We start from the raw sequence: 26,220 nt of genomic DNA on the forward strand, positions 1-26,220 counted from the left end.
TGCTTCTATTTCCTTTGACTTAACGCTTATGATGCCACAGAGGATCTCCCCCTTAAGGTCTTATTCAGAATGTTTCCCTTTGTTATCTTCTGTGGGTCATTGTTTAACCCCTCTTTGGCCCTGGAATCTTTGTGTAAGGGGATAGAATAATAATCCCACATCCTTGGAGCGGTTCTTAGTTGGCTATCATTCTCGTAGACATTCCAATGTGCATATTGCGATTCTGGGTGGAAGTGGCAGCCAATCCCTGGGGTCCCTTATCTCCTTCTACAGGAAACAGGGTAAAGGATCTCCTGACCATGAAGATTAGAGCTTGGGCTGGGAGTCAGGAGACCTGATATCCGACACTCTGGGTAGCATTTGTTCAGACCTTTTTGTTCTAGAACAAATGGACAAATGGATGAGGAAGAAAAATATGTTGCTTCGATGACTTGTGCATTTTTCCTAAACTCTCAGGGCTTCAATTTTCCTCACTCTTAATGTGGAGGCTCCCACCAAGTTAGTCTATCCTACATGTGAATCATTTGCTTCCTCCTTTCCTGTTTTTTTCCATGATCATAACTTCTAAATTTATTTAAAAATAAATTGATATCAAAAACAAAGCCTGGATTTATTTTCTAAGGAGGCACTTTATTATTACTCTAGGTGAAAATCAACATAAAGATGACAAATGTAAAAACAAATAAAACATAAGCAAAATAATGTTATTCAATTCTGGCTAGATCCTATTGTGTGTAGGCAGAAAGAGTGGATAGCAAGTACCAGATCTCTTTCCTCTTGTGCTCAGAGGTTGAAAAAGACCTAGAAAGGGCCTTCCTTTCTTCACTGTGCAGTCCAGCATGGTGGTTTTATGTATTGTGTGCATACCATCTGAATCATCCTGAGAGCCCTGGAGGGACTGTGTCGTTTGTGGGGCAGCCTCAGGTGGTCTTTTAGGATAACCTGACCTGGTTGGCAAGAAGAGCAGCAGGCAGATGGCCAGGAAGCAAGCAGCACAGAGAAGCCACTCCTGTTGGCAGAGGGAAGAAGTGGCCCAGCACCAAGCTTCACCAGTGGCCGCCTGGCTCCTTGTTCTCACTCTCCTCCTTCCTTTCCCCAATCATTGCTGGAACAGAAGCGGCAGCACTCAGCTGTCCCCAACAGAAAATGAGAGTGAAGAGAGGAAGGGGCTGGAGACCTGGGTGCCTTCCCATGTGCCTGTTGACCTTGCCTTCTCCCAAAGTGGTCCTGGCCCTTCCCTCGTCTTCTTTCTCCATCCTGATCAAAGTGGGGACAGATCCAGAGGTCCTTACTGAGTTGGGGCAGCTCCCTGCAGCCTCATCCTGTTCCCAAATCAAAACCAGACCCCCGCAGTCTGTATTTTGCTTTTGTTCTCTATGGTAGTATCCTGTCGGGGTACTGTTTGCAATCTGCATGGAAGTGAGTCGTGAATGAGGAATATCATAGATCACCTTGTTTTTGAATGGCACCTTAATATGCTGAAAGTAATATGAAGTCGTATATCCTTCCAGATGAACAGATCCAGATCCAGATCCAGCTTAATAGACTCCCCCACCCTCGCCAGTGATTGCTGAAGTTCATCAAATGCTGTTCACCAAAAGCCATGATGGCTTTAGACCAAAACTAAAGTTTCCTGTCTCTGATTTCCTGTAATTTCAAAGTTATTTCCCTTCTGCCCTGTAACTTGCAAACCCAAATCTCCAGTGTGAACGAGCCCTATATCTTGGCTTCTTCCACTGCCCTATAATAAATAATTAATATCTTTCTGTTTTATGGAATTGCTTTGCCCTCAGCAAGGATTGCAAGACAGTGCATATTCCATGGCCTTCTGTGGATGCTCTTTGAGTTCTCAAGGAAGCCAACACTGTCAGTCACTTTAACTTTTAATTAAGATGTTCAGAAAGAATGAAAAGCCTGTAAAAAGATTCTGGGTAGTTTATGAGCAATATTTCCTGAAGCAGAGACTTAATTTTGTATCCATATTAACTCTGGGACATCTACATTCATGCTTTTTTTAACACATGACTACACTACGGTTTCTCCACAGTCTATGGGTAACTTTCAGTTACTTAAGTCATCTTAGAAAACCATGTCTGCTTCATTCTTAAAAGTTTTATTCCTGCTCTCCTTAGAATTCTAGAATATGATGTCTGTTTCATTTTTCTTTGCTCCAGTTATTGTATTATTCAACGTTTTCAAGATGTCACATACAGAAGACTAGTCCTGGTCATTCCACTGTCAGAATATTTTGGAATATTCCCAATGCTTACTAGCCTTTTAAAGAATATAAGAATACCGGGGTTGGAAAGTTAATAAAACTGCTTAACATCGTGTAAGTACATTTTTGCCAAACTCATACTACCACATAGTGGGGCACCTTTGAAACAGATGTTCAATACTTATTTCTAGAATTGAATTTACTAACAAAATGTAGCCAGGCATGGTGGCACATGCCTGTTAATCCTAGTACTTGAGAGGCCGAGACTAAATCTGATGTAAACCTCAAGGAGTCAAACGCAATCTCCTATCACAAGGGGCTTTGCCCCTCCATAAAAGATGTAATTGTGGATTGGCTAAAACACATTCTGACATCCTTATGTCCATGGAGAATGTATTAGCTTTCCCTTTGCCATGATCTAAAATATTTGACAAGAACAACTTAAAGGATGAAAGCTTCATTTGGTTCATGGTTTCAGAGGTTTAGTCCTTGGCCAGCTGTCTTGAAGGCACAAACATCATGGTGGCAGGATGTGATGAAGAAAAACTCAGCTCATGGCACCTGGGAAGTAGAGAAAAAGGAAGAGGCCAAGGATAGATATGGTTCTCAAGGCCACATCCCCAGTGAGCCACCTTTTCCAGCATGCTTCACCTCTGGACCTTCTGCTTTGAAGACCAGGTTTTCATCACACACAATATTTTTGGAGACATCCAAATCATAACAGAAAGAAAAGAAATGACAATAGCAGTAAATTCATGTCTGGAAAGGTCACAGGAGCTGTGAGTGATCACCGGAGATTGTAAAACCTACATTGCCTCTTCACCAAGTGAGAACATACTCAAACCACTTGATTCTGGACTTTGATATGGATTTAAGGACAGGATATGGTGGAGAAAATGTGCTATTCCCACACAGACCCCACATGCTCATATTTACATGGCTGACATTTCTGTGTACTCTCTTCTCTCTTCTTCAGCTAATCACTAGGACTTGGCAGTGTCATCTTCTAAATACATTATCAATCCAACACATCCTCTCAGTCATTGCTCTGCTCCAACACTCACCATCTTCCATTTATATAACACTTGCCATCTGACTCATCTTCCTTCTCCCACTTTTTCTCAAACTATTGCCCAGGGCTTTTTTTTTCTAAAGCACAAATCTGACACATCATTCTCCTGCATAAATTTATTCTTGTTGCACACAGGAAAAAGTCCAAATTTTATAGTGTCATTAGATCAATCACAGCCCAGTGAAAGGAGAAACTCTTCTAGTTATTTCAAAGAAATGGAACTTTATAGAGGGAACCGGTTTCACAGCTACAGGGAGAGCTAAGAACCAGAGGATGCAGAGGTGAGATGCATGATGGAGGAGCTCTGCCAGGAGCATCAGGTACGAGGAGGGTGGAGAGACCCCTCAGAGCAGAGCAGAAGAGAAAAGCACACTGGGGTCTGTCCTGTCCCAACCCCACCCCCTCTGTTTTTAGATCATGCCTTTTGTTGGTGGAACTTCTCAGGGAGCCAATTGGCAATGCTTCCTGCTCTGTAGTTTCTTGCAGATCAAGAAAGGGTTGAAAGTAAAGAGGAAAATGACCAGCACAATGACAATATAAAAACCTTCAGGACCCTATTGACATCTTATCTCCATGTTTCACTATTTCCCCAACTTCTCCTTTCATTCCACTTACATGAAACCACTTGGACTTCCCCAAATACACCCTTCTCTTTCATAGTCTCATAGGTAAATATAGCATGCTCTTCCTTCCACCTGTAATATCCTCCCCTCAATCCAACCAGAGAATTTCTAGTTATCGTTCAAAATCTATCTCACTATCTTTTAGGTCAAAACTTTCTTTCCATCTCACAGAAACCAGAGTTGGTCACTCCTTCCTTTGTTCTAGTTCTATATCAGTTTTCCTTATTATAATATTCACCACAGTGAATTATGGCAGACAATTCTTGATTTTTCAGTTATAATGAGAGAACTTCCATTTTTTCTTTTAGGAGCCTCTTCTCTTATACAATGCTAGACAGGCTTCCCATCACTTGGATTTAGTTCCTTGTTTTTGAGATTGGTGTGTAAAACAGGTTGAATATCAGAATACTTTGTTTACAATGGTTCTTTTGTGATGGGAACAGGAGTTCTTTTTTAGAGACTGATTTGGTTATTAAGGTTTTTGTTTTGTTTTGTTTTGTTTTGTCATTATTGTGGTCCCTGGGAATGGAACCAGGGACATTCTACCTCCAAGTTATTTTTATTTTTAATTTTGAAATAGGTTTTTACTAAGTTGCTAAGGGTCTTGCTAAGTTTCTAAGGCTGGCCTTGAACCTGTGATCTTCCTGTCTCAGCCTTTCAAGTCTCGAGATAACAAGCATGTGCCACTGTGCCTTTCCTGATATGGATGTTAGAGGACAGAATTGTTTGCATTTGTGAAATATAAACTGGAGCTGCTGATGGTCATTTTGGAAAACGCCTGCTTGAAAGTCAAACCAAAATAGAGCAAAGCTAGGTTAATGATGATATGTTCTTGACATTATTTGGGCACCTTAATTTCAGTGGGTCTGAGGGAGATTAACTTCAAATTTCTCAGATGCATGAGTCAGAGGATAACACCTGTGCATATAAGGTCTATTATTTGTTATTAGAATTCAGAATTTGATATGTGCCATAAAAATCTAAATGACTTATTGTGCTATTCAAGTCTTCCATCCTTACCAAATACTTATTTGCCCTGGACTGTAAAAACTATATTAATGCATGTTCTGTCTGTTTTTTCTTGCTTCTCTTATAATGCTTTTTATTAAAGTTTTTTTGATTGAATGTGTAGATGTTAATTATGTCTTCACTGTGAATTATGTCCTTTATGTACTTTATAAAGTATCAATTAAAATGTGTTTTGGCTTGCATTCTACCTTATTAAATGTAAAAATTTCTACATTTTATTTTATTTTCATTTTCTTGATATGTTTTTGCCCATTATTTTATTTTTGATCCTTCGAAGTCTCTTTGTTTTAGGGGAGTCTCAGACACTAGCATAGACCTAAAATTTTCTGTTAGAAAATTTAAAAGTCTTTTAGTAGATAAGCTCAGCTAATTTACAATCAGTAAGAATAATAAGTCTTTTCTTGCTTTTGCCATATTTTGTTTTACACTAAGATTCATTGATTTGTTCTCTCTCTCTCTCTTTTTGATATTTCTTTTGTTATTTGAGAAGGCTTACATTTTTGTCTTACTCATTACCCTTCAACAAATATCTTTAAACAATACTTTTAATTTCCTTTTCATAAGATAGCATCTATCTGCTTCTTGCTATGAAGAGTATTAAAATAAGCCAGAATGATCTTATATATTCTTCCCTCTCCTTTCCCACCTCAACAAATATTTTTCTCCCAGTTAATATTGATAAGACAGTTAGCAAACTTCTTTTACTTTTTGTATGCCATCTCCTACCTGAACCATTTTTGTTTTTGACATCTACACTGTGAGAGGAGACCATGACCATTGCATACATTATTATATCCCTCCCATCCTTAGCTAGCCCCAGTTCTACAGTTCAATACTGTCTATGTTGTGTTTCCTACCACTCTTTATCCTGTGATTTCTCAACTATTCTTTATTTTTTCAGAAGTAATTTTAATGAGTTATTACAAATAAGACTATTCATGTATTTATACTTGAAAATAAATGGCTGACTATAAAATTCTTGGCTCCCATTTTCATGAGTATATTATCTGTTATTTTCCTGTCTTCTGTTCTAAAATGTTGCTTTTGGAGAAAATAATATCAATTGAGTTTTCTTTCCCTTATAAGTAGAGTGACAACAGGTCCCATTTTATTCTAGAACTATTGAGTTTACTTTGTCCACCTGTCGTGACTTAAAACTACTATCCATTCTAACAAATCTCTCAGTTGAGATAATAAATTTTATGGTCAACCTGTTCATAGTGACTTTGTCTTTTTATCTGCATGTCTGAAGAATTTTCTTCCTTGTAAGTCCACAAGTTTTAGTAGATTACATTTTGGTATAGGCCATTTTGGGTTCTCTTCACCAGATAGACATGTAACCTTTTAATTTATAAATTCAAGATGATTTTACTTCAGAATTCTTTTTCTGTATTATAGTTTTAGGCATTTATTCTATTTCACTATTTTGGGTTTTTATTATACATATGTTGAATCTTCTTTCCATTTAATTTGTCTTGATTTCTTCTTTCTAAAATATTTTTTTCACATTTATTTGAAAACATTTCTCTCTTCTTTTCCCTCTTACATAGTACATTCTGTAGCATCTATTACATTTATGCTGCTTCTAATCTAATGTTTATTATTTATTTATATTTGGTACTGGCGGTTAACCTAGAGACATTCTATTTCTAAGCTACTACCTCAGCCCATTTTATTTTATTTTATTTTGAAATAGGGTCTTGCTAAGTTGCTGAAGGTTGACTCAAACCTGTGATCCTCCTGTCTCGGCCTCTCAAGAACTGGAATTATAGGCATGTACCACCATGCCAGGCTAATGTTTATTTTTGAAAAGTCTCTTTATTTATAATTTTTATTGTGTTTTTTTTAGAGTTTTTAATGTTTTTATTTGCTTTATCATCTTGTTTCTAACATTTTCCAATGCCAATCTATGTCACTCATTGTCTCTGTCATCTCTTGATTTCCTTTGGCTCAATTTATTATTTGTTTAAAGTTATTCTCTGATTGTGGACATATTTTTTCTGATCTGCCTCATGTTCTCTAGGGAAATTATTCAGCTTATCATTATTATTCATTTTCATTTTTTAAAAATCTTTGTATGGCCAAGAGTGGTGGCACATGCTTGTAATCCCCGCACCGGGGAGGCTGAGACAAGAGGATTGCACAGGTTCGAAGCCAGCCTCAGCTACTTAGTGAGGCTCTCAGCAACTTAGTGAGACCCTGTTTCCAAATAAAATATAAAATAGATCTGGGAGTAAAGCCCGGAGGTAGAAAAAGGCCCTGGGTTCCTCCCCCAGTACCACAGAAATAAATAAATAAATAAATAAATAAATAAATAAATAAAATCTTTGTATGATGTCCGAATTTAATCCTTTCATGCTGTTCATGTTTAAATGAGGTGAAGCTTTCTTTAAAAAAAAAAACAGTTTCCTCTCTAAAGCTCACAATGTACTTAAACATATCGAAGTCAATCACTAAGCCAAGCAAGGGAGGGAGGGACGGGGAGGGAATGGGGTGGGATTTGGGTAGGGGTTAAATCAGCGATGAGTACATGTTTGTACACACAAGTATTTTACCCCAATAAGTTGTATGAATATAATGCACCAATAAAAAAATTAAAAAAAAATAAATAAAAATAAATCCTTAGTGGGAATTAGGCACTTGACACAGAATCACAGATGCCTGGCCTCCTTGGCTACTGAAGTAAGACATGTCCTGGGCAGTAGCTGGTTTGTTTAGCTGACGGCAGTGTCCCGCACTGCACCCCACCATCTTCTGCCCTCAGTTCTTTGCTGTTAACTGGGGCCTGTCCTACCATGCGGATTTCCGCTGCCCCTTGCATAAAAAAAAAAAAAAAAAAAAAAACAGTTTCCGGTATGTTAGATAAAGAAAGTCCAGGATGGCTGGGGGTGTGGTTCAGGGATAGAGCACATGCTTGGCATGCACAAGACCCTGAATTCAATCTCCAGAACCAAAAAGAGCTCAAAATAAAACCTATAAAAATGGCCTCTCAGCCGGGCATGGTGGTGCACGCTTGTAATCCCAGCATTCTGGAGGCTGAGACCGGAGGATCGCAGTTCGCGGACAGCCTCAGCTACTTAGTGAGGCCCCCTGTAACTTAGTGAGACCCGTTTCAAACGTAAAGAATAAAAAATAGGGCAGAGGGTATAGCTCGGAGGTCAAATACCCCTGGGTTCCATCCCCAGACCCACAAAAAGAAAAAAAAGGAAAAGAAAAGAAAAGAAAAATGGCCTCTCAGCAAAGCTTTCTTTCATATTTTCTATCCTAAACTTTTTCTTGTTCCTTCCCCAGGGCCAAGAAGAAGATGGGGCAAGTGAGGAATCCAAAACACAAAGTTTAAGAAAGGACTTGCCCTCAGAGTTGTGTAGATGTATGATAGAACCCCCTTACCAGCAGTTCCCCATTCAACAGTTTCAGTTACTCAAGATCAACTGTAGTCCCAAATATTAAGTGAAAAATCTCCAAAATAAACAATTTCTGAGTTTTAAATTGTAGGCTTTTCTGAGCGATGTGATGAGACCACATGAATTCCCGCTGGGGATATGATCATGCCTTTGTGCCGAGTATCCACAGCCTATGTGTTACCTACCTGCTAGTTACTCAGCAATCATTCTGATTATCAGACTCCTGTCATGGTATCACAGAACTTGTGTTCAGCTAACAATTATTTCACTTAAATAAAGTAACCCCAAAGCATCAGAGTAGTGATGCTGGCAATTTAGATACACCAAAGAGAAGCCATAAAGGACTTTCTTTAAGTGGAAAGTTGGAAAGTCGCAATAAGAAAAAAAAATCTTATATTGAGGCTGCTAATATATACAGAAATTATGAAGACAAAAACAGAAACTCACTCTTGTGTTGCTGTCACACCCCAAATGGCAAAAGTGATGTCCACAGTGCACAATAACCGCTTAGTTAAGATTGAAAAGACATAAAGGCTGCCCATAAATATATAGAAAAAATATATTATGTGTAGGATTCAATGCTCTCTGTGGTTCCGGGAATCTGCTGGGAGTCTTAGAATATTCCTCAAGCAGAGGAGGAACTACTGTACCTGATAGATTCTTAGAATGAACGCCTCCTGAAATGTCTGGCCTACGCACTTTGTTTTCTCATCCCACTTCTGAGTCTTCTCCTCCCCAGCTGAAATCTCAGTTTCTCTCCTATTTATCCCAACTACTTCATGTTCTGTGATCGGCACTCTGTCCCTGATGCGAGGCTCTGCCTTTTCTATGAGTGTTTCTGACAGCGTAGGGGCCCAGGCTGGTTCAGCACCCTCACACCTTCCCACAATGCCCCTGACTTACCCACAAAGTAAATCTACAAACTGCCTCACCACGATTCCACTCATCATCCTCAGAGATATCAGTGTGCTCTCCTTCCTGAGTGGGGAGCCCCTGTGTTAGGGGATAGAAGTCATGCCTGGGTTCCTTGAACTTAGAGCATTGTCTTCCCCATGTTGACTTAAGCACAGAGCTCTTCTTGCTAACTACTTATTTGTAGGCTAGATTTGGGATATCATTTTGGCACCTCTTTCCGTTGTCTGTGGTCTTCAGGGATTGTTTTCTGGCAATCCAAATTGTTCTCCTTGATTTTTGGAAGAGACTATGGAGATTTAACCATCTTACTATTGCTACTATCATGATTCCCCCAACTTCTCAAAGCTTTGAAAAGTAAAGCCAAAGAGGCTCAACCAATCCTTAAATAATTCATCTACTTTTATATCTTTTTTAACCATATAACATGTTTATTGAAGGTGGCATTCTTATTGCCAAACACATGGTAGGAGTTAATAAATGTTTGCTGAGTGAAAGAATAAATGAATGAGTGAATGAATAGCAGATGCTAATAAAAAGATACAACTCAGAAAATTCTCAAGTAGAAAGAAGAAAACGACATAAAGCACACCAATAAATGACCTTATGAAATCTTCAACAATGAAAAGATCTTGGATTATGTTATGGTTTGAAAGCAAAGTGTTTCTCTTTTGCTGTAGAAAGAGGAGCATAGGTTTTTGTTAGGATGATTATTGGTTACAATCATGGATCTTCAACTCCTAGGTATATGATCTATATGATAGACTCTCTGACCCTTTGTTTTATCACCCATGAAATGAATATATTAGACCATAGGCCTGTTGTAAGGATTTAATGAGTTAAAGGCTAAGAAAACACATATTATGAAGTAGTTACTTATGAGTGGTCATGTCCATCCCTTTGTCTTTTTAGCACTTGTTGTTCTATGGTTTGATAAGTGTCCAATAAAAGCCCGGGTACTAAGAGCTTGAAAGCTTGGTCCTCAGTTTGGCACTTTTGAGAGGTAGTGGAGCCTTTAAGAGCAGGGGATACTGTGGGGATCTTCAAGTATTCAGTTGTTGGTGTGCCCTTGAAGGGGATGGTGAGACTCAAGCCCTTTTTCTCTCTCTTTCACTTCTTGGTAGCCATGAGAGGAGAAGCTTCATTCTACGGCACTCTCTGCCATGCAGTGCTGCCACAGCCCAAAAGCAATGGGGCCAATAGATCATGAGCCCAAATGAACCACCTCTCTCATTACGTATTAATAACACTATCTCAGGTATTTGTTACAATAATGAAAAACTGACTGACACTACCCAATTACTTAGGCATGGGCTTTCATTGAAGTCTATGAATAAGACGGCTTTGTCAGACCAATGAAAGTCACATTTGGGGTGAGTGGGGTGGAGAGGATAAAGAGTGGTAAAGGAAATACTAGAGTCAGTGCTGGTCATACCTCCTTCTCTAACTTCCTCTTCGTGTTAGCTTTTCATAGGGCCAGATCACCCAAGTTGCCAAAAAAGAGGTAGATTCCTGGGCTGCATCTGCAGGTATTCCTCTTGATCTGTAGGTATATGTGTGCCACACTCAGTCCAAGGAACAGCTGTTCAGAAGGAAGCCTGAAGTATGTACTCATTCCGCACACTTTGTGAGTGGATGAGAGGAGCTTCCCCCTTAAAATGCTTTTGCTCCCCAAATTCTCTTTGTACTGATTTAGACAGTTCCCAGCCAAAATGAGAGTCTAGAATTCTGGTTCTATTTTGTTGTGTTTTCTGACTTCCTCTTCTTTTCCAGAAATGCATCAAGATGCCCTTCCTTTCTCTCCCTCATTATTGAGATTGGTTCCAATGAGAGACAGAATGAGATGGACAAATCTCATCGTGAACCCTTCCTCCTGTTGGACATCTCTGTCCTAATAAGTCCTTCAGTTGTCCAAGGGAATGAGCCTGTCACCTGTACACAACATCATCTAGCCTCTGCCCCAGTTTTATAAAAATTCCCCACTGTTGTAAAGAATATACATTGTCAGGTCTCATCACCCTCAAGGTCCCTTCGACAATACTGTTCATCCATTTAGATGCCCCATCTCCTCTTGCTTTTCCTCTCTGTTCTTTTCTCAGCTTTCCTACCTCCTTCTTCGCTTTATAATTTGTCTCTCCTCCCCAGTCCCTCAGTGACCCAGGGAGAAAATAAAAGATATTTTAGCCACTCTCCCATCTGCAGTGTGCATGCCTGATGTCAAATGCTGCCAGTCATTGAGTTAAATTGCAAGGAGTGTTGGAAAAGGTGCAAAGCCTAAATTCAAGCCATGGACGACTCACAAAGCAGCTTGGAAGTGTTTACAAGATGTTGTTTACTAAATCTATTTTGCAAAGAGCTGCACTCTGACCATGACTTAATTCACAATTTGGGCTAGACAGATATCAGATAGACATAATTTTTTACTTGTAAGAGAAGAAAAGCAGAGAGATAACCAGTCATGTTAGTTACTTTTATAAAGGCTCCCAAAGGCAGTCAGCAGGCACATCCTCTGGGCTGAGGCTCCTCACTCTCATGGCTGGCCCTTTGAGTATCCTTCTGCTCTCTCTCCCACCATGAGAATATTTGGGAAGACACTTTTCCTCTTGGACTCATTTTAAATTACATTCTGGCAGCACTTAGATAAATTCTATCTGTCTTCTGAGCCCCAGGCCCCCCTGAGATCGCTACTTATAATTGAAGAAAGAACAGAAACCAAAACTTGACTCAGGCAGTTTGGGTTTATGTGCTTTGTCAATTTACCTGCGCGGTTCCCCAGAGGACCAGGAAGATAAAGTTACCTAGGAGCGAAAAATAAGAAGGAGAGGCCCTTACCATGGGGGTTCTGCCCTACGCTAAATAAAAATGAAGTCAACCTTTGACACAAACGCTTTTAAACACACAAGTGAAGTTAAATATCTTTGAATCCGTGTCTGGCCTCCACATAAACATCGTCTGGAGTCTGTGGTGTAGAGTTGCTTTGCACAGTGCTTGCTGTACCAGGCAAGTGCACAGTTAACGAGACACTGGGGTTAATGACTTCAGGACTCTGAATGTGATTTCTACACCAGCTGGGCTCTGCTATAGCTGCAAATTTAAATCAAGAATTGGCATTCCCAAAGCTCCAAGTTTGGCCTTAGTGTTTTCATTTTAAACTCTCTTTCGGAGAGCATGTCTGGCCTCATGACTTTAATAGGTATTCAAACATGGACAGCCTCTCAGAGCTTTATTTTCCTTTTTTTTCCTGTATTTTGAGCAGTGGTTCTGAGGCCCAGGTCAGCTAGATGCCTCCTTATATGAGCAGTGTGTTTCTTCCCCAAGAACACAACTCGCACTGCCATCAAAAGTCTCTTTTCCCTCTTAACTCTCTTATCTTTGAAAAATGTACCTTTAAAGGAGACCACCTTCATGTTAAGTAGACCTATACTGGGCTGGGGCTCTGGCTTGGTGGTAGAGCACTTATCTAGCATGAAGCCCTGGGCTCCATCCTTGACAACTCAACAACAAAGAAATAATTTTTCTTACTTTATTTAGTAAGTGACCAAAAAGGTAAGAATCTTGGATTTCTGTAGCCTTTTGTAGCTTGGGAGTAGCTCCCATTATAACTATAATTATTTTGCCTCTTTTATCTCCTATTTCAAAGTGAAGAGCTCCTAAAGAACAGGGACTGTGTGGTTTAGTTTTTGAGTGCTCATCAGAACACCAAATAGTGATTTTATAATAAATAATAAATGCTTGCTAATGGAATACATAAGAAAATTAACCAGTGGATAAATGAGATTCTCTGAAGGGAACCTCCATTTTGAGTTTCTCTGCTGTAATGGAAGTCATCCCTGGCCTTGAATGACTACAGTGAATGTTGTGATATTTCAAAAGCATATCTTTTTTGAAGATCTATTATTCATATTTTTCAAAGTTTGATGCATAAATGGTATGGGTTCCTAGTGCTGACAGTTGCATTTAAAGTGCGAAAGGGTTCTCACTGTACTCTTGGACTTCGTAATTCCTGTGTGCCGTGCCTGGAATATCTTTCTACATCTGCGTAGCTGGTTAATTCTCAAGTCTCAACAATTCCTGGAAAGTAGCATTTCAAAGTCACTCTCCATCATTGCACGGTGCTTCGTTTATTTAAAGCTTTTTTCAACTGGAGGTTGTATATACTTCATATTTATTTACTTATGTATGTGCTTATATTCTATTTCTTCCTATTAGAATATAAGTTTCTCAAAAGAATGGACTTTGCAATTCTTTACAGAACTTGGCAGAGTATGTGTGTGGTTTTACAAATATAAGGAATCATAAGAAAAAGAAACTCCCAGCGTAGCAATTAAAATCAGCTAGATTATCTATAAAAAACAGACTCTCCTTAAGTCAATCATAGATTTGAGATAAAAATTAATTAAAATAACTACATTCTGAAAAGTGATAACTATTTCTTTTGGTACTAGGGATGGAACCCAGGGGCATTCTATCTCCAAGCTACACCCCAAGCCCTATGCTTTATTATTTATTTTGAAACAGGGTCTCACTGAGTCGCAAAGGGCCTCACTAAGTAGCCGAGGCTGTCCGTGAATGGGGATCCTCCTGTCTCGGCCTATCAAATGCTGGATTCCAAGCGTGCGCCACCACGCCCAGCCTAAGTGATAACACTTCTCAAGGTGAGATGAAGCACAAAAATGGTTCCATCTTTGACAGCATAAAATAGAGAGCTGACTTCCATTAAAGCAAAGAACACAATAAGACATAAAAATTTTAACAAACTCTTCAAAACCAAGTGTAGGTTAGTGTGATGATTTAGAATAACCAAAAATCCTCTTCCCACAAGAGCCCATACCCATTAATAAGCAATATTTTGTGAGCCTCCACTAGGTGCTCCCACCAATGGTTGACTAGAGTATCTTCCTCCATGGTGTTGGCATCTAGGAATCTGTGGATGACAGAAGTTGATGGTTGTAGGTGGGAAGACAGATATAAAACACTATGCACTTCCCTGACCTTTAATCATATGAATCAAAAATCTAAGCCATTGTGAGAGGGATAGGGGGCCACTCTTCCCTAGGCTTAAGGAAAATCTATAGTAAATCTGTAGCAAAAAAAATCTATCTTTCTCTGGAGAGTAGAAAACTATCTTTGTTCTAGAATTTGCATGGATACAAAGCAGAAATAAGTTATCACTGGGGATACATGGAATAGTTTGACTGCCATGGGTGGCCACTCTTGAGGCACAGGCACACAGAACCTTTGTAAGACCAAATATGGATCAAAAGAATAAAGAATATTTCCATTACCACCATTATCCTAGCACTGAGCAAAAAGCAACAGCAGTAAACTCATGAAAAAGAGGCAAGATCAAGGTGCAGATGTGCAGACTTTCAATACTTGAGGATAGATTAAGGGCATTGAAAAAAATATTTCCACATCTCCAGACCTCATTCCAGACACAAGTTAACAGCCATCTACTAAGGGAGAAATTTTAATCCTATGGTTAGTCTGAAATAACTAAGTGCAAACCCAGATCAATGACTATATAGATGAATTCATTGTCTCCACTCCACACAGATGACATGATATTAAAAGAGTCATGCTTACTTTCAGGAAAATATGCTATTTACTTTGTGTCTCTGTTTTTTTTTTTTTTACCTATATATAATGTCTAGAATATACTAGAAAACCTTACGAGATATATACAGAAGTAAACAATGAAAATAAAGTAAAAGGAAAAAGAAACAGCAATATACATTGTCAAGAGATAAGGAGCTATCAAACAGGGACTTAAAAATGATCCTGACAATGTATCTCAAATTTTCTAGTAAAAATCATGAACAATATGCACAAAAAATGGGAAATTGAGCAGAAGAGTAGAGAACTGTACATAAAACTTAAACACAGGATATTAGAGATAAAGAATTTTCATGATGGCCTTATAAGAAAATAGGACACATAAAGAAGGAATAAGTGATTAGTAGAAATTCTATAAAAAGTAACAGAGAGAAAAGATGAGAAACAATATCAGAACATTCAAGAACTTTGAGATAGCCAGCTATGGTGGCAGACACTTTAATCCCAGTTCTTGGGAGGCTGAGACAGGAGGATCACAGGTTAGAGGCCAGCCTTAGCAACTTTTCAAGATCCTCTTTCAAAATAAAAAATAAAAAAGAGCTGGGGGGGGCGGGGGTGGGCGTAGTGGCGCACGCTTGTAATCCCCGCGCTTGGGAGGCAGAGACAGGAGGATCACGCAGGTTCGAAGCCAGCTGCACGCACTGTCTTAGGAGACCCTGTTTCCAAATAAAAATGTAGAAATAGGTCTGGGAGTGTAGCCCGGAGGTAGAAGAGCTTCCAGGAACCCCAGTACCACCAAAAAAAAAAAAAAAGAGCTGGGGGTGTAGCTTAGAAGTAGGATTCCCTGGCTTCAATCCTCAGTACCAAATAAATAAATAACATAAACTGGGACAATAGCAAGTGGGCAGACACTTGAATCCCGGAGATCCAGAAGGAAAAGTGAAGAAAAAAAGGTTAAAAATATGTATATGTGTATATTGGAAGAGATAATGGCTGAAAGTTTTTACCTAATGAAAAACAACAAACTACACATTCAAACAGCCAGAAAATCACAGGCAGGCTGAGCAAACACATACACACACACGCGCACACACACACATGCACACACACACACACTGAGACATTATAATGAAACTGTTTAAAATCAAAGTCAAATGAAAATCTTGAAGGAAATCTAGATAAAGAAATTATGAACAGAGAAACCTAGAATGACAGCAGACAGGTAGTAAGAAGTATGCACAGTTGAAGAAAATGTTATGATGTCTTTAAAGTACTGAAAGGTAAGAGAAAAAGTTGTCAACTCAGAACTTCATATTCAATTAAAATAATTTTACAGAAATAAAAAGAAAATAAAGATTTTGTGCAAATGAGAACTGAAATAATTTACTGCCAACTAACTTACACTATAAGAAATGCTAAATTAAATATCTCAACAGAATAAATGTCATGCTGGGTAGAAATTTGGTTCTATGTAAAGAAATTAAACATACTAGCAATCATAAAAATAGAAAAATATACAAGAGATATCCTCTCTTATTTTTAGTCTCTATAAGATGACTGCAAGCACATAAAGTGATGCTCATCACGATTAGTCATCAGGTTAATGCAAATTAGAACCTCAGTGGGATGCCACTAGGATGGTAGAATCAAAAATTTAGATGACAACATGTGTCAGGGAGGACATAGAAAAAATGTAACCCATGTACACTACTATCAAGAATGTAAAATGGTACAGCTACTCTGGAATATAGACTATAAATTTCTTAAACAATAAGACAGAGTTACTGTGAGACACAGCAATGCTAGTTCTAGGTATAGTTTCAACAGAGATGAGTACAAATGTCTACACATAACCTTGTATATGAAGGTGCATAGCAGCATTACTCATAATACTCAAAATCTGAAAACAGTTTATAATCTATCAACTGAAACATAGAAAACCAAATATGATATAGCAAAATGATAAAATATTATTCAATAATTAAAAAGAAGAAACTGCTATTACCTGCAGTGTTTATGGAATTTCTTTTGGATGTGATGAAAATTTTTTAAGACTTAATGTGGATGGATAACTCATTGGCTGCACATCTCTAAACATACTAAAATCGATTTCATCATACAGTCTAAATTTAAGAATATGCAAGTTATATGTCAATAAAGTTGTTAACATTGAGGAAAAAATAAATGACTCTAAGGCAAAAGAATAAAATATATTGTGGAATTTATAACATGTGGAGAAACAATGTATGGCAACTAGCAACACAAAGATTGAGATGGAGAGAGTGGAGTTTTATTATTATAAGCAAATGTGAATATTATAAATGAAAATACATCTAGAGTTCCTCTTAAGACCCATTTCTCCCTAGCTCTCACATATTCAGGAAAGCATCTGATTTCTATTTTTTGTGACTGACTTATCTCACTTACCATAATGTCCTCCAGTTCCATCCATTTCCCTGAAAATGATGTAATTGAGTTTTTTTTTTATGGCTGAGTAAAATTCCATTGTGTACATATCCCACAGTTTGTAAGCCATTCATCTGTTGATGGACATCCTGGCTGGTTCCATAGTTTGGCTATGGTGAATTGTGCAGCTATGAACATAGATACACATGCATTAGTTTGGTCGTTTGGTTTCCTATCTTTTGGGTAGATACCCAGAAGTGGTATTGCTGGATCAAATGGTAGGTTTGTTCCCATTCTTCTGAGGATTCTCCATACTATTTTCCAAAGTGGTTGCACTAATTTGCAGTCCCACCAACAATGTCTTAGAGTTCCCACTTCTCCACATCCTCGCCAGCATCTATTGTTGTTTGTGTTTTGAATGATTGCCATTCTAGTTGGAGTTAGGTGAAATCTCACGGTAGTTTTGATTTGCATCTCTCTGATTGCCAGTGATGTTGAGCATTTTTTCATGCATTTATTGGCCATTTGAATTTTTTCTTTTGTGAAGTGTTAAATCAGTGATGTGCACATGTATGCACACACAAGTTTTTTACCCCAATATGATGTATGAATATAATGCACCAATAAAAATTTTAAAAATTAAAAAAATAAATGAAAAAACAATAAATGAAATTATAATAAATTAGGGCAGACAAAGATTTATAAATGAGAAGATATGTCAGTAAGAAATGATTGAGAAGGGCTAAATGAGTGATGTGTGCATATTTGCCTCTACCATTTTGTACCCCATTAAAATGTATGACTACAATGCATCAAAAATTTAAAAATAAATACTTAAGCCAAAATGTGAAGAGTAATAGGGATGAAAATATAAGAAAAAGTATATGCAGTTGGAATTATAAAAAGAGAAGAGATAAGTTATGCAGAGGTACTATTTGAGGAAACAGTAGCTAGAACATATAAATTCTTGAAAACTGAAAGAAAAAAACACTTTTAAAGATGGAGAAATAAAGATTTACTATCTACAAAAAATAGTGACACGGTTTACAATTAACCTCTAAACAAAATTTATGAAAGATGACACTGGAATGAAACTTTTTAAATGTAGAATGTTCTAGCTAACCAGAAATTCAATACCTGTAACCTATTATTCGAATTTGTGAGTGAACCTGCCATGCTTCCTGTCATCCATAGGGACAAGTTGTTGTTAGCAAACCTTTACTAATAATTTAACTGAGGACAATATTTCAGAGAGAAATGGATAATTGTAGGAATAATAAATTGCAGGGAAGGTCTTAGACAACTAAAAATACACACATAACTTAAGTACATAAAATACAATAGCACAAAAGGTGGGAGAAGAGTGAACACAACAAATATTTTAATATTGACAACACCTTTAACATAACTGACCTTTCTTAATATGTAGTCAACATTACAACTCAAGTGTACAGAATACAAATTCCAAGGGCAAATTGAGTATTTGTAAGTTTGACCACACTCAAAATAATAAAGAAATTCTCAATACATTTCAAGTGAATGAAATAATATAGTGTGTTCCTTAATCATATACATTTAAGATAAAAATTCATTTTTAAAGCGCTATAAATTTTGAATTAATGAATACACTTCAGACTAATGCTTCAGTCATAAAATAATTGCAATGAAGCCGGACGTGATGGCCCACGCTTGTAATCCCCACGCTTGGGAGGCAGAGACAGGAGGATCCCACAGGTTCGAAGTCAGCCTCTCCGGCTTAAGAGACCCTGTTTCCAAATAAAATATAAAATAGGTCTGGGAGTGTAGCCCGGAGGTAGAAGGGTTCCATCCCCAGTACCACCAAAAATAAATAAATAAATAAATAAATAAATAAATAAATAAATAATTGTAATGGGCAGTAGAGAATATTTTGAATGAATTATAATAAAATATGATAATGCATAAACCTTGGGACGCAGTTAAAAATTTGTTAGAAAAAATTCAACCTAAATGCAACCACTAGTATGTACACCATGGTATTTTACTCAGCCATAGAAAAACACAATTGCCCCATTTACAGGGAAATGGGTAGAAGGATAAATGGGTGGAGGATATTATGTTAAGCGAGATTAGTCAGTCACGAAAAGTAAGAAATTGGATGCTTTCTCTAATATGTGAAAGCTAAGGTGAAATGGGTCATAGGAGGAACTCCAGGTTAAAAAGGAAATCCTATAGAGGAGCAAATAAGGCAACCTAACTGTGGAGATAGGAGGGGGAAGAAGGAAACTCTTTAAAGCACAGGATGTACTTATTCATATCATAGTCAACCACTAAGCCAAGTATGGGAGGGAGGGATGGGGAGAGAGTGGGGTGGGGACTTGGTGGGGGCTGGCTGGTGATATGTGCATTTATGTCTACACAAGTTTTTTACCCCATTATGATGTATAAATACAATGCAACAATAAAAAAATGCAACCACTAGAAAAGAATAAAAGAATAAGGCCAAAATATTGTTAATCAAAGCATCCATCTCAATAAATTAAGAAAAAAGATAGAAAATGAAAGAAATAATAAATAGGGATGAAATAAAAAACTATTCAGAGGAAAAATATAATTAACTCAAATGTGTAGAAGATTAATCAAGTTGAAAATACCTAATAATACTGAATAGATACAAAGAAGAAGCCAGGTGTGATGGTGCACGCTTGTAATCCCAGCATTTGGGAGGCTGAGACAAGAGGATCTCAGTTCATGAACAGCCTCAGCTACTGAGTGAGGCTCTTTACAACTTAGTGAGACCGTTTCAAAAAAAATAAAGAATAAAAAAAAAATAGAGCTGGGAGTGTCACTCAAAGGTAGAATGTCCCTGGGTTCCATCCCCAGAAGAAGGAAGTGGAGGAGGAAGAGGAGGAGGAGGAGGAGGAGGAGGAGGAGGAGGAGGAGGAGGAGGAGGAGGAGAAGGAGAAGGAGAAGAAGAAGAAGAAGAAGAAGAAGAAGAAGAAGAAGAAGAAGAAGAAGAAGAAGAGAGATATAATTATCAATATCAGGAATAAAATAATGGTCATCACTACAGAACATACAGAAAAATTACATGAAAATGTGTATGCCAATAAATCTAAACATAGATAAAATGAACACTATTGTTGAAAAATATAGCTAATAGAAACTGACAGAAAAAAGTAAATAATTTCATTTCTGTTAACTAAATTGAATTCATTATTTAGAAACTACTCTAGTAAAACTCCATACTCAAATTCATTTAAGTTTACTCATTGAAGGAAGAGATAAAAATAATATCACACAAAAATAAAAATCATACTTATTAACTAGTATTTTGAAGGTAGCATAAACATACCAAAAACATTTATGAGAGTGAATCAGACCAATCTCTCTTATGATCATAGATACCAAAATTCTCAACAAATATTAACAAATCAAATCCAAAAAGGCATAGAAGAACTTTTGAAGATTGATTTTACTCCAGGAATGTAAAATTATATAACACTAAAGAATTAACCAGTGTGGTTATCACAGAAATGGAATAATGGGAGAAAATAACAGCATCTCAGAAAAACATTTTGATCTGAGTTAACATCAGTTCCCCCAAATTCTTAGCAAACTAATTATAGAGAGGAATCCCCCTAATCTACTTGATGTATTTCTTGCAAAAATACTTTCAACTCACATCATATTAATGTTAAAATTTTTAATGTTTTGCTGCTGAGAAATAAGACAAAGATACTTGCTATCAGATTTTTTTATTAGCTTTGTTCTGAATGCCCTAGTCAAGGAAAGGAAGTGAAGAAAATTAAAAAGGCATCACAATGGTGTGTTAGTTTCCTGTGACTATTGTAGCAAATCACTACAAACATGGTAGCTTAGATAGGAATTTGTTCCCTTTAGAGTTGTGGAGACTGGAAGTCTAAAAATTGGACACAGTCATGCTCCCTCTGGAGACTTTTGGGAAAAAATTCATTCCTGACTCTTCCAGCTTCTTAAGGCTGACCTGGCTTTCCTGAGCTTGTGAGTGAATCACTGCAGTTCTTCCTCCATCCTTACATTATTTCTCCTGGGTAGGTCCTTTTACTACACTCCAGTGACAATTGTGGTGACATTTAAGTCTCATCCAGATAATCCAGGACAATCATTTTCAGTCCAAGATCCCTAACTTAATCATATCTACAAAGGGCTTTCTTTTTTTCTCCTAAATAAGGTAGTATTGGCAAATTCCAGGAATTAGGATTTGAAGTCTTTTTGTGGCCACCATTCAACCAACCAACTTTACTTATCTGTTTTTTCATCTGTTATCTGATCTTATCAGAAAACAGATGCAACAACAAATAAAATCACCATTACTACAGATGACATGATTTTCTAAATGATAATAAAAAAGAAGTGACAAGATCAATGATTTACTAAAGTAGTGAAATACAAAGTATTTTTGGTAAATTAACTGCATTTTGACATACACATTAACAAACAACTAGATAACAAACTTTTAAGCTGGGAATGGTAGCAAAGGCTTGTAATCCCAGCGCTTGGAAGGCTGAGACAGGAGGATCGCATAGGTTTGAAGCCAGCCTTAGCTACTTAGTGAGGCTCTCAGCAACTTAGTGATATCCTCTTTCCAAATAAAGTATAAAAAATAGGTCTGGGAGTATAGCCTGGAGGTAGAAAAGCCCCTAGATTCCACCCCCAGTACCACAAAAAATAACAACAAATAATTAGAGGGACCTATCAATTTTCATATATTGCAGTATTTAATATTGCATATTCAGATCTCCCTAAGTTGATCAATAAATCAAAAGTTATCCAAAATATATATGTGAATTGAAAGACCAATAATAAAGGTAAACATGAAAAAGAACACCAAAGATGTAGTTATCTTACTACCAAATGTCATAACCTACTATAAACTATAATAAACAAATAAATAAAAGTAGTTACAAGTACTTCTAAAAATTGTCTTATGATAAGAACATGAGTCATTATGACAGATTAGCTTACTCATGAAAAAGAATGGAGTCGAGAGGGAGACCAAAAGTGACATTACTTTTAAATACTTTCTTCTCCCAGGATCTACGTCTAATTGCCCATCTCCAATATTTTTTCTGGTATCATTTTCCCTTAGCATAAACTTCTTTATTATGTACAGAGTTGTCTATACATTGATTTTTATTCTATACTACTATAATCTTCTAAGGAATAAAGTACACTTTTATTTACCATGATTACTATAATGCTAGCTGCTTCTGCAATATCACTCAGAGCAAATGCCCTACAGAGAACCTTCAGGATGACCTAACCCAATTCTTACATTTTATGAAAGAGCAAACATCAACTCTGAGAGGTGAAGAGACTTCCTAGACAACACGTAGAATAATGTACCTTGTGAACAAAGGGACAAAAACTAGAGTCTAGGTAAGAGAAGTTGTAAGTTGGCAGTCCGGAAATTCTAATGTCTCTGACTCCTTATGAAAAATACAAATACACTTCATAAAATATGAACCTCGTTCTTTGTATATTTCTTATATATTGTGCTCTGTTTTCTATTAAGACCTGGCAGGTCTCCGCGGAATGCATTTTCATGTAGAGAGTCCATCTTCCAGGAAATAGGTGTAGGCTCAGCCAGGCACTGGGACAGAGAAGGGGGCAGGAGAGAGCCATGCCAGCATTGAGGGGTCTCCCCATGCTATTCTTTCTCAACCTGAAACAAGGCAGAATCATGGTAGTGCTATTAGTGAAGGAGAATTAGGACTAACCAGGCATCCCTGGCTGTAGAAGACAGGCTGGAGGAGAAGGAGACCGGACAGTTGGCTGCAAGTGGAATGTAGGTGAGCCAGCTCCATCTTGTGAGCCGGGATCTGAATCTCTGGATAATTTCCACTTTGAAGTAGTCCTACTGCCTATTGAGTTAATTTAGACTCTGTACAGGGTGTCATGGAATAGACCAGGATTCCACTCTGCAGACAGGGCATTGATACAATGGTCTCTTTCTCCCCCCAGATCAGTGCTGTGGGGCAGAAGCAATCTGAGAGCTCTCAAAAGTGAAGGAGAGGCAATTGACTGGCCCTAGTGCTCCCGGTGAGGAGGAGCAGCAGCCCTTAGACAAGTTGCCATCCGCCAGAGACCAGACGCACCCTGGCGCCCTCAGGGCCACGAAGACAAAGACAGAGAAACAGTCCTTCAACCAGAGCCTGGCCGAGTGGAAGCTCTTCCTATACAACCTAGCCAGTGGCGAGCTCCTGGGGTGCTCGGTCAAGAGCTGGGGTTTGATCTTGCTTTTCTACCTAGTGTTTTATGGGTTCTTAGCTGCACTCATCTCATTCATGTTGTGGGCAATGAATGGTGGATTCTGAATGACAAGGTACCAAAATATTGTGACCAGATTCCTTGTCTAGGACTTATTGTTTATCTAAAACCAGTAAACTGCTTTGAAATATACATTTAGTGCATCTGATCCAGATACCTTTCAAAGGTACACTAATCACCTTCACAAGTTCCTAAAATCCTACACTGAAGAAGAACAGAAGAACCCTACAGTCTGCCCTGATGGAACACTTTTTAAATAGAAGGGTCTAGTCTATGTTGCATGTCAGTTTCCTGTTTTCTTACTTCAATCATACAGTGGTATGGATGATCCTGATTTTGGCTATTCCAAAGGACAACCTTGTATTCTTATAAAAATTAACACAATAATTGGATTAAAGCCTGAAGGAGAACCAAGGATAGATAATTTCAAAGGATAAGAAAACAGCAACTGTAGAAACTTACCCTAATCATGGAGTTTCAGACTTAAAATATTCTCCACATTATGGGAAAAAACTGCATGTGGGTGTCAGCAGCCATTGGTTGCCTCCCAGGTCCTGTTACAGTAGGGAAGTAACAGTGGAGGGCAAGATTGATGGGTCACCCAGGCTGAAAAGCCAGGATGATCGCGACGGGTTTTTGAGACAAGTTGTGTTCAAGATCACACCATGTGCATAGTCTGAGTAGCTGTCTTCATGTTGTGTTGTCTGTCCTCATTTGTATCAGCTGGACCTGCCATTCTAGAATTGTGAGGCCACCTTGGAAAAGATGGACGGTAAATGACACTGGGTGACATTGTGACAAGCTGCCAGAGCATAATGCCACGTGTCCTCTGAAGTAACTGTTTGTTGCCTCCTTGCCCTTGAACCAGTGTGCAGTCGCCAACTAGAGACCTGCAGACACCTGCTCCGATGTGTAGAATGGGGGTCTTGTTCTCTCTTTGTGTTTAAATTGCCAAGTGTATAAAGCTAAATGTGCTGTGCTATGTAAATATTTTGTGGTTTTAGCATTGGTTAACTGTCATGTTTTGATGCCAATGAAGGTTCAGTGATAAAATAGTACCTGGCCAATATCATGTGACTTTATAACTACAAAATATGTGTGTGGAGAAGTTCTGTATCTAAAGAGGGAAAAAAGTAAAAATGGTTTTGAAAGTGTTAAAAAAAAAAAAGGGAAGGAGAATCCAGGGGAACAAAAATGGCAACCTCTGTTCCATCAGAAGTGTTCTTTTCTTTTGTACCAAGGACTGAACCCAGGGTGTTCCACCTCTGAGCGACACCCCAGCCCTATTTTATCCTTTATTGTTTAATAGGTTCTCTAAGTTGAGGGCTGGGCTTGAACTGGCGACCCTTCTGTCTCAGCCTCCTGAATACTGAGATGACAGGCGTGTGTGCCACAGTGTCCAGCTTAAAGGTGTTCTTTGTATGTATATTTAGACGATTTGAGGTATATGCTGAGGAGGAAGCTCCTTGTGCCTTCACACCCTCAGCCTTTTCCCCCTGGAATCACACAGTGAGCCACTGCAATCTGGGGTGCCGGATGAGGCTCTACATCTTTAAACATGACTTTCTCCCATCAGACAACTGATCTCTTGAGTGCATAGAAAATGAGCTGAAGATAGGTAACCTACCTTCTCACAAACCGATTTCTAAATTAAGTCATTGGCCTTCCTTCGTAACTGGGAGCTCTTCTGCAAGAAGCGCATTTACATGTGCTTTCCGCAAAGCGAGCTGCTGGTGTCAGGTGGGTGGAGAGGAGCTGGGGCAGGCGTCTGAGTGCCAAGAGGCCCAGGTGTGACAAATACTGGCACTGACCATGATATTTCAGCAAGAGAAATTAGAGAATTCCACAGGTGAGAAACAAGAATCTTCCAAACTAGAAAAGGGTTAATTTAGTCTCACCCCCAATTTGCCACAGCTAGTTAGCTCATAGAGTCTGATCAGCTGTGTTAACAAGAGACCACCTTGCCGGTGTGGCGGCTCACATTTTCAGTCCCAGTAGTTGGGAAGCTGAGACAGGAGGACTGAAATGCGAGGCCAGGCTCAGCAACTTAGACACTCCCAGCAACTGTGAGATCTGTTTCAAAATAAAACTAAAAAGGGGTGGGGTATAGCTTGAAAGTAGAATATCCCAGGTTCAATTCCCAGTATCAAAAGAAGACAAGAGAAAAGATGTGTGGGAGTTAATATCTGCACTCTAAAATCGCATCCCTTTTTACTTTGGTGGACAGGCCCAGGTCAAGTCAAAATAGCCAGAGGAAGAAAAAGGCTTATTGCCCTCTTACCCTTCGTAATGCCCCGCTGTGTCTGGGAAGAAGGAGTGGGGGTGGGAAGTATGGTGAGAAAAATTTGCCACATCAAACCATCTCAATCCCTTTTTTTATAGCTGTTAGAGAAAATAGAGGAAGTGTTTAAGCCTCTCGTCCATGTGTTTTAAGAAATAATGGTAAAATCAGGGGAAACGTGTATTTCATGCATGAAGCATTTTAAGACACTGGAGTCTGAATTTCACAAAAGCTCATGCTCAGGTCAGAACACTGGTTGGCATTCATCACTTTCTATAAACCTTGACTTTAGTGCCTGGATTCCTGGGGAGCTCATGTTTGCTTCTGCAGCTCCTGCCAGCTTTCACAGTTCATGGCCCTCCTAGATCACAATTTCATGTTTGAGGGGAATGTGTCATTTTAGGACATATCCCCACAGTCCTAGGGCA

At 38.4% G+C, this 26,220-nt stretch overlaps 1 pseudogene across 1 annotated transcript; it reads left to right on the top strand.

Moving 5' to 3' along the window:
• Positions 1–3,583: 3,583 nt before the first annotated feature.
• LOC308258762 (sodium/potassium-transporting ATPase subunit beta-3-like) lies at positions 3,584–25,305 on the top strand (annotated as a pseudogene). Its single transcript has 6 exons — positions 3,584–3,610; positions 3,705–3,794; positions 10,808–10,885; positions 18,650–18,705; positions 23,276–24,178; positions 25,235–25,305. The product of its transcript is annotated as a sodium/potassium-transporting ATPase subunit beta-3-like (transcript).
• The last annotated feature ends 915 nt before the right edge of the window (positions 25,306–26,220 follow it).

The sequence above is a fragment of the Muscardinus avellanarius genome (genome assembly GCF_963383645.1).
Source record: "Muscardinus avellanarius genome assembly, chromosome: 2".
Lineage (NCBI taxonomy): Eukaryota > Metazoa > Chordata > Mammalia > Rodentia > Gliridae > Muscardinus > Muscardinus avellanarius.